Source organism: Micropterus dolomieu, linkage group LG09, assembly GCF_021292245.1.
Source record: "Micropterus dolomieu isolate WLL.071019.BEF.003 ecotype Adirondacks linkage group LG09, ASM2129224v1, whole genome shotgun sequence".
In the NCBI taxonomy this organism is placed as follows: domain Eukaryota; kingdom Metazoa; phylum Chordata; class Actinopteri; order Centrarchiformes; family Centrarchidae; genus Micropterus; species Micropterus dolomieu.
The window spans coordinates 2,997,857-3,008,367 of NC_060158.1; the positions used below are offsets into that span (position 1 = coordinate 2,997,857).

General features: G+C 45.4%; 1 long non-coding RNA gene across 1 annotated transcript in view; it reads left to right on the forward strand.

Annotated features, from left to right (window-relative positions):
- Positions 1 to 8,746, forward strand: part of LOC123976614 — a 10,319-nt gene extending 1,573 nt beyond the window's left edge. The window contains exons 2-5 of the long non-coding RNA XR_006826392.1: positions 6,895 to 7,106; positions 7,885 to 7,954; positions 8,502 to 8,540; positions 8,661 to 8,746. This is a non-coding gene — a long non-coding RNA (uncharacterized LOC123976614). The remainder of the gene's footprint in view (positions 1 to 6,894; positions 7,107 to 7,884; positions 7,955 to 8,501; positions 8,541 to 8,660) is intronic.
- Positions 8,747 to 10,511: the final 1,765 nt, after the last annotated feature.

Below are 10,511 nucleotides of genomic sequence, written 5' to 3' on the forward strand. Positions count from 1 at the left end.
GTGGATGTGGTGCGACATGGTTTGGATGGTAATGCCGGCTTCTCCAGGGAGGACGCAAGTCGAGGGGAGAGATAGCTCGCAAGCTCATCCTCCACCCGAGGCATCCTCCCATAACCACGGTCCCTAACCCCCATCACATTACTGTAGTTCAGTGATCGGGGTGTGGAAAGCCATGTAGAGAAGGGTCTGCCCCATGATTTACTCATCATGTAAATCAGGAAAGAATGGCAGAGACCGGCGTGGAGGTGGCGTGTGGTGCTTAAGAAACCTTTCATCAAGCTACCACTAGCCTGTGGTGTCTGCTCCTCCCGTGGCCAGTTCATGTTGAGCTTAGCCACGGCTCTAGTCACCACCTCCAGCAGCACGTCATAGTCGGTTTTCTTCAGGTAAGACATACTGCTTGTAGGACTGGAGCTTTCTTCAAACAACATACAGAGCGCCTGCTGAATAAAAAAAAGCTAATGATGAGTGTGTACAGGTGTGCTTTATACTCCTCCGGTTATTCCGTCACACCTTACCGTTCTAGCAACAGGCCAATAGGATTGGAGTGATTTCATTCACGTTCAGACCTGCTTCGCCTAGAGGCGTTCCCATAGTGTCGTAACCGACGCAGTTCGAGTTCCCTCGAAGGGGAACAGAAGTTTAGGACCCAAATGCAGACACTGACACGGAAACTGGAGAGTTGGTGAGGTTTATTGCAACTAAGGTGAAAACTTACAGCGCAGATGAAAACAAAGTCCAAAAATCCAAAATGAGAGAATTATCCACAAGGAACCGAGAGACGTGAAACTAAACTTGAGACACAAAGAGACTCCTGTAGAGAAACTAACACTAGAAACACGGGACAATACAGGAAACAGCAACATCCAAAATGAACTGGCAACAAGTGAAAGACAGACAGACAACCACTTAAATACACAGGTGAGACCACTAAGACAATCAATGACAAACACAGGAAGTAAAACATGACAAGAGACACGAGGGCAGACTAACTACAAACTAAAACAGGAAGTAAAGCCAACTGAAACACTCAAGGAATAAAGTGACATAACAGACAACGTAAGTGACTTAAAGACAAAACCCACAGAAGTAAAGAACATAGAAACAAGACTAGAAACACTGATGAACTCATAACAAGTAAATCTAACTAATAAACAAAGTAACATACTACAGAGAAGGGCAAACACAAGGGCAGGGAATGAACACAGAAACAAATACAAAACACCCAACCAACCCAAGCCCGTGACACTTTAACATGACCGCTTTTATGATCAATCTGTCACTGATGTACGGACAGAGACAGTTATCTCCGGACATCATGGATTTATCCTCAGCACAGAATAAAATCTATAAGCTGCACTGTCCCTCTTTATAACACTTTTACTCTTTAAGGCTGTACGTTACTGCAGTAATCACTGAAAATCAAGCTAATCTGTAGGAAGCTGTGATTAGTCGCACCGATGGAACATTTCTGTGTGAGGATTGTGATGCAGCTGAATTTCAATATAAGCTGCATAGTCTTCATGTGTTTTGACATTTCAATAAATATATTATAATAATGTAAAGTAGACGTTTTCAACTTTACAGTCAGTTGTTGTTAATAATAATAATAATAATAATAGCTTATGGGTCGGACTATGACTTATCTGTTTGACCTGTCAGCTATATGCCATTTTGTTCCATCAGGTTACAGCTGTAGCCTATAAATATAATTAAAAAAATGAATGTAAACTCCAGAACTTTATCATTCAGTAATGAGATTAGGAGCTTTATAGTTGCTAGATGTTTGCAAGATGTTTGCAAGAGGCCTGATATGATCCACCAGGGAACCAGAAGATGGCAGTATTTGCTTTGCCATTTGCAGGGACCCAATGACCAGCATCTCTTCTTTAGTATTCACTAGGTCTATCACAAGAGCAGGCAACAGCAAAGGAACCAATATCTCAGTCTGCATGTCATCTATGCTGCTAGTATAAATGTAGTATAAATGACTGGGGTAGTTATTAGATGAGGAGCCTACAATCAAAACTATGAAGTCACTGTTTTAGGCAGGACACTGTTTTCATGTAGTGGTCAATTTTGAGAATTTGGTCTGTTTTGCTTCCATGTCTTTTTTTTACTGTAATGGAAAGAAAATGTCAAGAATACACATTTAGATGTAGTCTTGTTCTAAATTAACCAAAACAAGTTCATCTGCATATGTAAACAAATCATGTCCGGAGAAAAGACTCTTCATGTAAGTCATTAGCTAGGGAAGTCAAAGGATACAGATGACTCCTGCCCCGGCTCAGGGGGCCCATGCGAAGTCTATGGTTGACTCTTAAATGTATATATAGGAACCCTACCCTATATTGGAAAATGTATGTGCCTAATTCCCTCGTCCTGCATGGTTTAACAACATTTAAGATATGCAGTAAATGCCTAACCTACTTACTTTAAAGCTCCTAAAAACTGTTTCTTGTCCACATTAACATGTTACACACATAACACGCACTCCAGCTGCAGCAGCCCAAAGTTCCCTGTAAATAATGGAAAACCCCAGGAGCTCGTGACTCTGCCACCAGCTGCTGCTGCTATAAAGGCCGGACGACTCTGTGCTGGTTTCCACTTTTGAAGCTCAACAACTGTAGCATCATGAATCGATAGTTACGTATTGTAAGATTCTTTGAGTATAGGCGCAGCCCTCTAAGGCCCTCACTATTGGTTTACCCCCTACACGCGCATGCGCAGCACTGATAAAACTCGTCTACGCCTACCCACAACGTGGGCCTCTCCTACGTCCGCACCTTGTATATATACACACACAATGGTGAGACCCAGCCTTCGGCTCCCATAGTGCCTTTTTCTTCAGCACTGAAAACCAAGGCCCAGTGAGGCCTGAATCTGGAGTTACAATAAGTATCTATCATTCTATGTTGTATAGGTTTCGCCCTCTAAGGCTATCGCTGTTGGGTTTAGAGGCGCGAAGCGGGACGAGTCAACGCCGCACTGGGCTCATACCACCAATCAGAGTCATCTGCCCAGAGCCAACATTAAAACACTCAGTCCCGCGCAACCCGCGGCATTGGTGTCGGCGTGTGCCCAATCAACAGTGGCGCAACATGGGAACGCGGAGAGCCAACCCATGTGTAAAAGTCTGGGAATCTGATGGGGGGCCCTGCAGCTATGAAGGTGCAAGCTAGGTCACTACAGTAACCGCATCAGCTTCGCACAGCACAGAGCCAGCGTGAGCACCAGCCGCTCCCCCCACCGTCCGGATGGGAGAAAGCACACCACGCACTTACCGAGGACACTCACATACTGAGGGAGTCAACGAGAAACAGGAGACATCCCGCATATAGAAACTGATGAAAGAGCACAGAGAAGACCAAGAGGCCACCGTGCAGATGTCGTCCACCGATATGCCACTGTGCAATGCCACAGAGGAGGATACGCCTCTCGTGGAGTGCGTCCTGATACCGTCCAGGGCAGATACACCGGCTGACACATAGGCCTGTGAGCCTCGCACAGCCAGTGAGACAGGCGCTGAGCTGACAGGGGAAGCCCCTTGGACTGCTCCCTGTAGTGCACAAACAGCCACAGAGAGGGCAGCAAGATCGCTGACCTCTTGGCCATCCTCAGGGCCACGAGCAGGGCGACCTTGGCTAAAAGGAACCGCAGGTATCTAAAGGCTCAAATGGGGCTTCGGTCAACGCGCGTAAAACCAGCACCAAATCCCACTGTGGAGCAGCAGGCTGCAACACTGGCCTGTGCCTCCACACCCCTCTTCCGGAAACGCCTCACCAGCAGGTGAGTGAACACCATCCTGTCCCCGAAGCCCTCGTGACAGGTTGAAATGGCGGCCGTGTAGGTCTTAACCGTACTGAAGGCCAGACCTCTGACCATGAGCAGTTGGAGGAACGAAAGCACCCCCGGCAGCGGGCAGGTCACGCATTTGGAGGAAACGGAGCAGCCTCCTCATATGCAGGAGGCCCAGGGGGACCACTATGTGAGCCACTGACATGAGGCCCAGCAGCCTCATGTCCAAAAGTGCCCTGACCACCCTTGACGGGGCCACACGGCGGAGCAGCTTTGTCAGGTCGATGGAGGTGAGCCAGTCTCCCTGGCGTACACATTCCAGCACCTGCTTCACTGTCAACATGTGAAAAGGTCTGTCCATAATCGCTTTGTTGAATAGTGACAGATCCAAGATGGGTCTCATTCCCCCCCCCCGTCCTTTTCCTGACCAGGAAATAGCGGGAGTAGAAACCCTTGTTTTCCTCCCCCAGTGGTGCCCTGGAAATAGCCTGCTTCTCCCGGAGCTCCAGGAGAGGCAATCTGAACTGGAGAGACGAGAACTGTCTCCACTTTCCTGGCAAAAGGGGGAGGATGGGAGGCGAACTGCAGTCTGTGGCCACGGCGGTCCAGACTGTTCATCCACCTGTCCATGGAGCAGGAACTCCGAGTGGCGCTCTGAGTGTGGTTGGACCTGCTGATGCGGTGCCCTGGTGGCCATGAAGTGTAGCCACTCCGTTGCCCCTACCACTGTCGCAGGTGGAGGAAAACCACCTTCAGCCCATAGGGGGCCGCCCCAAAAGGGCCGGAGCCGGCCACGGGAAAGGCTGGCAGATGGCGGTCTGAGTGAGCCGCCGATCCAGAGAAATTTGCCCCTGTCTGTAGTGGGGGAGAAGGATCGTGGGCACCTACACGCTCCGTCAGGCAGGGAGAAGCACCGTCCTGCATGGCGAGGTCGTATGAGTTAGCCTGACAGCTAGGCGAGTTTCTCTCCCCTATTACCGAGGGGAGCAAGCCCACGCTAGCCGAGGCGGGGACAGCCGGGCGCCGCTGCTTGGGAGGCGGGTCGCACCATGTCAGACACAGATGGGGAGGGCTAGAACGACCACCAGTGTGCGGTGGAGAGGGCCGTGCAAGGCAACGTGGCACTCGTGAGTCCACCCCTCTTTCGCTCCCATGGAGAGGGGAGGGGAATGGGGGAAGACACTGCCCCCTGAGGGTCCACACGAGGCGGGAAGGCCGTGCGCTGGCCCCTTTGCTGATCTCCTCCGGAGCTGGCTAAATTGCTGAATAACGTAAGTGTGGAATAAAGGTCGATCTACTGCTTGGACAGTGTTATGGGCCAAGAGCATAGACTGTATATAAAAATAGACGCGGTGTACGTGACATTACCTGTTGGTTTCTGAAGAGCAGTTTTGAACAACATAATTTCCTGATGGCCAGTCCACCCCTGGTTCTGTGTGTCTTCATAAAGGCCCCAAACCCAAATAGGACAGTTTCTCCAAACATAACAAACGCCTGAGCCCCTGTTTACACATGGCGTCACAATTTGCTTCAAAGTTCAGTTTTGAAACTATAATTGTACCCAGATCTTTGTGAGATGGCTTAATGGATGTGACTGCATGTGTGAGGGGATGACTGCTAAAATCAATGATCTTTGGTTTTAGACTGACTGGGCTGTGGCTGCTCTCACCGTCTTGCATCCCGTCTGCAGCCTGTTCTCAAACCTGCTCTGACACATGACTGTGTAGGGCAGCGGTTCTTAACCTGGGGGTCGGGACCCCCCTGGGAGTCACGAGAATGCTAATTTAGACACACACAAAAAAAAAACTAGATGGACTATAGTTGTGAATGGAATCACTTTGGGTGGACACTGTAAATATTTTGCACTGTTCAAACCAGTAGGTGGCAGTAATGCCAACCGCTATAAAATGCCAAAGAAGATGTTAAGCCTCGAAACGGTAGTCCTCAATCTAACAACATTACAGTGGCTATGTTGTTAATGATTCTGAGGATGTTCCATTAATAGTTTTCTAATAAATAGAGCAACTTCTGATCAACCTATATCAATGTCAGGCTTAAATACCAACTTCCAGATAGTCACGCCTGTTGCTAGTATGGCTGCAGATCATTTAATCTGCTGAACAGATACAGTTAGTGGCGAACTCGCTCATCCTCCGGAAAAACATGTGAAAGCCCAAAAGAAATGTTGCTTGTTGGTCCTTTCACACATGGATCAGTTTTTATGGATGGACGTTTTAATAGTCCTGATGATACATGTGCCTTGCCTCTTTTTTCTGTCTTATTAAATTAAACTATTTACATTCAGTCTAATTCCTCGTCAGCACAGCAGGCAGAGCCTCCCAGAGTCCCAGCCTTTTGTTAATGTTCTCATTAAGGCCGTAATGTTTCCTCCTCAGTGACGGTAATAAAACCACCAACACTCCGTCTCTTACAGTGTTTGTTTTTATTTGACTTTTGGTGAAAAGATGATTGTGTTTCTTTTCTCTGCGTGATGCTTTTTAAAGCCGAGCTGCTTTATCAACCCACACGAGGATTTGACGGTTTAACTTTTTTCACAGTGGATTGGTTTAATTAGGATTTGGAAGAGAAGGCATTGAATTGGAACGTCAGACAGAGAGAGGAAAGGAGGTTTGATTTCCTGTAGCTCATTTAATTTAAAGCCCATAAAAAACAGATTATTATTACACTTTATTTCTCACCCTGCATTTAAACCACCAGGGGAAATAATCTTAAACTGTAAAGCTGAAGGATTAACCCTCTGGAGCCCAGGTCGGTTTCAGTTTTGTTCTGCAACTTTCAGAAACGTTCAGTGTCAAAACTCAGGGCTCTGTTTTAGCTGACTTCTCATTTTGTTTTTGGGATTTAACAAGTACGACTGTTGTTGTACATTTCACTGAATTGACTTCAAAGTAGGGGTGGTCTTGCCTTCATGATTTGTATGTGCAAATTCAGAAATGGCTGGGTGCTAGTTGGTAACTTACTATATATGCAGCACTACCTAGACATTTCAGTTCCTGAGATATAAAATACATTTGAATATCACTTTATAAATGGCAGGTTATTTTACAAGTTGAAGTCCTTTTTGTTTTCCCCCAGACTGTCACCGTAAAACCTTCCAGACTGCAAGTTCAGCATGTTGTGGCTCACAATCAGGTCATCAGCCAAGCAAAGCCTCTGACTGGACATCAGAGCTCCACCTCCACATGAGAAAACGCTTCAACAGTGTCAGTCCACAGAGACAGAAGAACCAAACGCAATGAGTCAAAAAATCATCGCCTTTATCGTCTTGGCTCTGCTCCTCATTGCATGTGAGTAATGATCTTCGGTTAATTTTTACATCTTTATTAACAAACAACACGGAACAATGAGCCGTCATATCTCTCTCACATGAATGCAAAAAATGCATACTGTATTTAAAAAATAATGGGAAAAGATACATAAGATGTGACAGATGTGATGTCTGACAGCGTTATTTCAGAGTATTTCAGGCTCTCTGGTTTTGCAATGACATCACTCAAGGATTAAAATTTCATTCAATTGATGATTGACATTCTCAAACTTTCACATTATAATTTTGGACTGTTGGTTGGACAATACAAGACATCTGAACACATCACTTTGGGTATTTTCTGCTAATTTTCTGACACTAAATTGGCATCAAATTATAAAATGCCTTAGGGTTCATGTGTACACATGTTGCCCAAATTTGGTCACAGTTCTGTGTTGCATTCAAGGGTTACGGCAAGTTTATGTCAATGAGGCCATGCATGCCAGATTTTGGCAACCAATCGAAGGAAAAGTACAGACAGAAAAAAGCAATGTCTGAAAAAATGTTCCAGGCTGATCCCAATACGGTATGTATAGCATTTGGTAAAGTAATAACATGTTGGAGAAGATCAGAAATCAGACCAGTGATTCAGTTCATGAGTTCCACATGTTGATGGTTGAACGCATGGTGGCGCTATAGTTAACATGTGTAATGCTGAGCACATGGCCACGGGGCTTCTTTAGTATACTGCATGGCAGTAGATTTAAACCTGACTACTGCTGAACTCTCATGCTGAGAGCATTATTTCTCTGTTGCAGGTGAGGTTGAAGGGCTTGTACATTGCAGGGTGTTCGGTGGATTCTGCAAACTTCCTGGGACATGTATCGGGTACTCTTACCATCATGTTATTATATCCAAAAACTTTGTATCGCTGCTTTGTTTTGAAAGAGCTGTTCAACATTGTGGCCAATTCTTTTATTCTCTTTTGTTCTTTCAAAGAGTGAGATGTTCAGATGGACGTCGACTCATGTCTGTGTTCAGTACAGAGCTGGAGTCAGGATGTGGTTAGCCTAGCTTAGCATAAAGACATGAAACATGTGGGGGCGGGGGCTGGCTCTGTACAAACACATCTAAAGCTCACTGATTAACACGCTGTTGCTTGTTTGTTTATTCGAAATGGAAAAAATGTACATATGACATTTCTTCCTCTCAAAGACTGCACAAGGAAAATATTTTCAGTGTAGTTCCACTTTACACTAAACAGGATTTTCTTTAATGTTATGAAGGGGCCCTGTGGAGTTTTGACAGCCAGTAGGGCTATGAAGCAATGTTTATAACCCCCCCCCCCAACCCCTCACAAATGCTAAGGTTAGCATGCTGATACAAGGTTTTTAGACTGACAGATTTTCCTGATCATCATTATGTTTTCCTGCAGGGGGGGGCACCTGAATGCAGCATGTCCTTATGGATTATTGTAAGTGTGACCATCAAAGAAAGAAAGAGAAATACTTAATGATGTCACATGTTAGCATTAGCATGAATTAGCTCGTCTTATTTCTCAGTGTGATTCTTAACAATATGCTTTGTTTTGCAGTTGCTGTTCTTACCCTGATGAAAGGACCATGGAACAATATCTACATCAATAAAGACTAACCTGAGCTGTCACAGGCGAGCTCCCTACATCTGTGTTTCCTGTTTTAATTTCTGTACACCATACACATTCCGGTCATTCATAATTTTAAGAATTCTGATTGCATTAGATTTAGAGCAAAACAAAGGTTAAAGGTTATAGTGGAGAGTTCATCATAAAAAAAAAAACTTGTTCATCAATGAACTCATTTGTTCATGGTTTCCAATAATTTAGGTTTTCTGTTTTGCATATATTATTGCAAGATATTACATACAAACATGTTATTAAATAATCACATATTAGATAATGAAGAAGAGCACATACCTGTGGAGAATATTGAGGTATTTCATTGCGTGCAGATCTCTAAAACAACAGGTCCGCCTCTGGATTACACTGTGTAGTGCTTTTTGTGTTTTTGTTTATAAAACCCTCTACACCAACGACTGCACCTCAGGAGACCCATCTGTCAAACTCCTGAAGTTCGCTGACGACACAACGGTAATCGGCCTCATCCGGGATGGTGATGAGTCGGCCTACAGACGGGAGTTTGATCAGCTGGCTCTCTGGTGTGGTCAGAACAACCTGGAGCTTAACACTATCAAAACTGTGAGGTGATTGAGGACTTCAGGAGGAGCCCCCCCACTCTGCCCCCCATCACCATACTCAACAGCCCTGTGTCTGCTGTGGAATCCTTCAGGTTTCCTGGATCCTCTATATCCAGGACCCGAAGTTGGAGCCCAACACTGACACGATCATCAAGAAGGCCCATCAGAGGATGTACTTCCTGCGTCAGCTCAGGAAGCTCAACCTGCCTAAGGAGCTGCTGATCCAGTTCTACACAGCCATCATCCAGTCTGTCCTCTGCACCTCCATCACTGTCTGGTTTGGATCTGCCACCAAAAAGGACAGGAGCAGACTACAACGGACAGTCAGGACTGCAGAAAAGATCATCGGTGCCAACCTGCCCTCCATTCAGGACTTATACATTTCCAGAGTCAGGAAACATCACTGCAGATCCATCTCACCCCGGACACTCCGCTCCTCAGAGGCACTACAGACAGACAGGACAGAGGCTCCTCCCCTCTGGTAGGCGCTACAGAGCACTGTACGCCAAAACCAACAGACTCAGGAACAGTTTCTTCTCTAATTTATTCCAGCATCCTTTGCACTCTTTGTCAACCTGTCTATATTGTTTTGTTTTTGTTGATTGTATATTTGTGTTGTCTACACTGTAGCCTATGTCTGGCTTTATTATTGTGTTATTGTATAAGTAAGCACATTGTGAGCATTGTACAATCCAGAGTCAAATTCCTCGTATGTGCGCACATACCTGGCAAATAAAGCTGATTCTAGTAATGTGTCTGATAAAGGTTCAATCTGTTCATTGAACTCGGGCTCCCTCTAGTGTTCATGAAGACACTACATGCAGCAGTCTCGGAGGTGGGGGGGTGAAAGTGTGTAAATACAATTTTTGTTTTTTGTTGCTTTAGTGCCATCATTACAAGTATGTGGTAAAATTTCACAACTTTCAGTTCAAAACTTCAAACTCATTACAGCCAGTCCTTCATTCAATTCATGCCACTCTGCAGTCATGTGAATTGTAAACATCATTTAAATTTTTTTGTGAAACAACAATAGAATGAATGTCTCACCGGTATCCCCGATTGTGGCAAACATCTACATGGAAGAAGTGGAGAATAAAGCCCTCAACTCCTTCAGAGGAACAGCACCGAGCCACTGGTACAGATATGTGGACGACACCTGGGTCAAAATTAAAAGCCAGGAAGTGCAAGCCTTCACAGAACACATCAACTC